Here is a 2,422-nt window from a genome sequence, read left to right as displayed (position 1 = left end):
CCATTTCCCGCCTAATTTTTTTTTTTTAAGTCGGGGTCTCCCTATGTTGCCCAGGCTGTTCTGGAACTGGACTCAAGGGATCCTCCTGCCTAGGCCTCCCAAATTGTAGTTTACAGTCCTGAGCTACCTTGCCTGGCGTGAATACCCATTCTGAGCAAAAGTTATCACAAAAGTTATCACTTGGGTCTGAAAATCTGTCCCCTGACTCAATCCATGTTTGGGATTTTCTCCTGAATTCTAAGTTCAGTTTTGTCAACAAGTCAATTATTCTGAGTAAGTCCTTCATTTCCAATTTGAGAGTTTATTTTTCTTTCTTTTTTTTCTTTTTTGAGACAGTTTCACTCTTGTTGCCCCTGCTGGAGTGCAGTAGTGTGATCTCGGTTCACCACAACCTCCATCTCCCGGGTTCAAGCGATTCTCCTGCCTCAGCCTCCCGAGTAGCTAGGATTACAGTCATGCGCCACAACACCCGGCTAATTTTTTGTATTTTTAGTAGAGACGGGGTTTCACCATGTTGGCCAGGCTGGTTTCGAACTCTTGGCCTCAGGTGATCTGCCTGTCTCAGCCTCCCAAAGAGCTGGGATTAGAGGCATAAGCCACCGCGCCGGATATTTATTGAATATGTTTTTAGTAAATAGTAATTTTTAGTACATAGATATGACCTGTACCTTCCTGCTACTCCAGTGAAAGAGAAAACTTCATGAAAAAGGACCTCTTTTGTCTTTCCATTTCCCTTACAAATAGAGCCCTTTGGGCCGGGCGCGGTGGCTCACGCCTGTAATCCCAGCACTTTGGGAGGCCGAGGTGTGCAGATCACTAGGTCAAGAGATCAAGACCATCTGGCCAACATGGTGAAACCCGGTCTCTGCTAAAAATACAAAAAATTAGCTGGGCGTGGTGGCGGGCTCCTGTAGTCCCAGCTACTCTGGAGGCTGAGGCAGGAGAATGGCGTGAACCTGGGAGGTGGAGCTTGCAGTGAGCCGCATCGCACCACTGCACTCCAGCCTGGGTGACAGAGCAACACTCCCTCTCAAAAAAAAAAAAAAAAGAAAAGTACAGCCCTTTGGAGGAAATGTAGATACTAATGTTTACCATCTTTTCCCTAAATTCAGGAAAAGGACTGTACCACTTGTAGCTGACCCAAACAATCACAATATGTAGCTGTGGAGTAATAAAATTTATTTTCTCGCGCCTGTAATCCCAGCACTTTGGGACGCCGAGGCGGGCGAATCACGAGGCCAAGAGATCAAGACCAGCCTGTCCAACACGGTGAAACCCTGTCTCTACTAAAAATACAAAAATTATCTGGGCATGGTGGCATGCGCCTGTAGTCCCAGCTACTTGGGAGGCTGATGCAGGAGAATCGCTTGAACCCAGGGGGCAGAAGTTGCAGTGAGCGGAGATCATGCCACTGCACTCCAGCCTGGCAACAGAGTGAGACTGTCTCAAAAAAAAAAACACATTGATTTTCTCTGTGTGACAGGCTTAAGTTTGTTCAGTATCTCTCGTTTTTTTATAGGTGTATTGTACTACTCCTGGGCTGCAGGGGGCGAATCTGAAATTCCTTGATTAGTTCAAGAACATTCACCATAGCCAGATCCTTGGAGTCTATGATCGTTTTCTGCTAAAAACAAAAAACAAACTAATTATACCTACTGCTGAATACTAATTCTCTGATTATTATAGTTACTTAGGAGAGGAGGAAAAAAGCGAGCGTTAGCACAGGTTGCAACAAGTTAAAAATACTAAGAATACCATGGTTTCCCAGTAAGTAACTTGAGAATGTGGTTATTTTAATTGAGTTACCAAATATAGCTTCACCTTCCTAAATCTCAGCAGCTACACTACATCCACTTGAGGGAACATACCAGAAAGCTTTCTGTCTCCCATTTTAGCTCTGTGCTTAAGTGCAGGTGTGAGCATAACCAAAGGTTTGCTTTTAAAATGTTTCAGCCTTTTGTTCAGCTTAATCGTTTTTGTTTTTGTTTTTTTGAGACAGAGTCTTGCTCTGTTACCCAGGCTTGAGTGCAGTGGCGCGATCTGGGCTCACTGAAACCTCTGCTTCCCAGGTTCCAGCAATTCTCTTGCCTCAGCCTCCCAAGTAGCTGGGATTACAGGCGTGTGCCACCGCACCTGGCAAATTTTTATTTATTTTTGTTTTTTTATTTTTTTAATTTTTATTATTATTTTATTTTTTATTTTTTTGAGACGGAGTCTTGCTCTGTCACCAGGCTGGAGTGCAGTAGCGTGATCTCAGTTTACTGCAACCTCCACCTCCCCAGTTCAATCAATTCCTCTGTCTCAGCCTCCCGAGAAGCTGGGACTATAGGCGCATGCCACCATGTCCAACTAATTTTTTGTATTTTAGTAGAGACAGGGTTTCACCATGTTGGCCAGGATGGTCTCCATCTTCTGACCTTGT

Source organism: Mandrillus leucophaeus, unplaced genomic scaffold, assembly GCF_000951045.1.
Source record: "Mandrillus leucophaeus isolate KB7577 unplaced genomic scaffold, Mleu.le_1.0 Scaffold105, whole genome shotgun sequence".
In the NCBI taxonomy this organism is placed as follows: domain Eukaryota; kingdom Metazoa; phylum Chordata; class Mammalia; order Primates; family Cercopithecidae; genus Mandrillus; species Mandrillus leucophaeus.
This window is presented reverse-complemented; position numbering follows the sequence as displayed.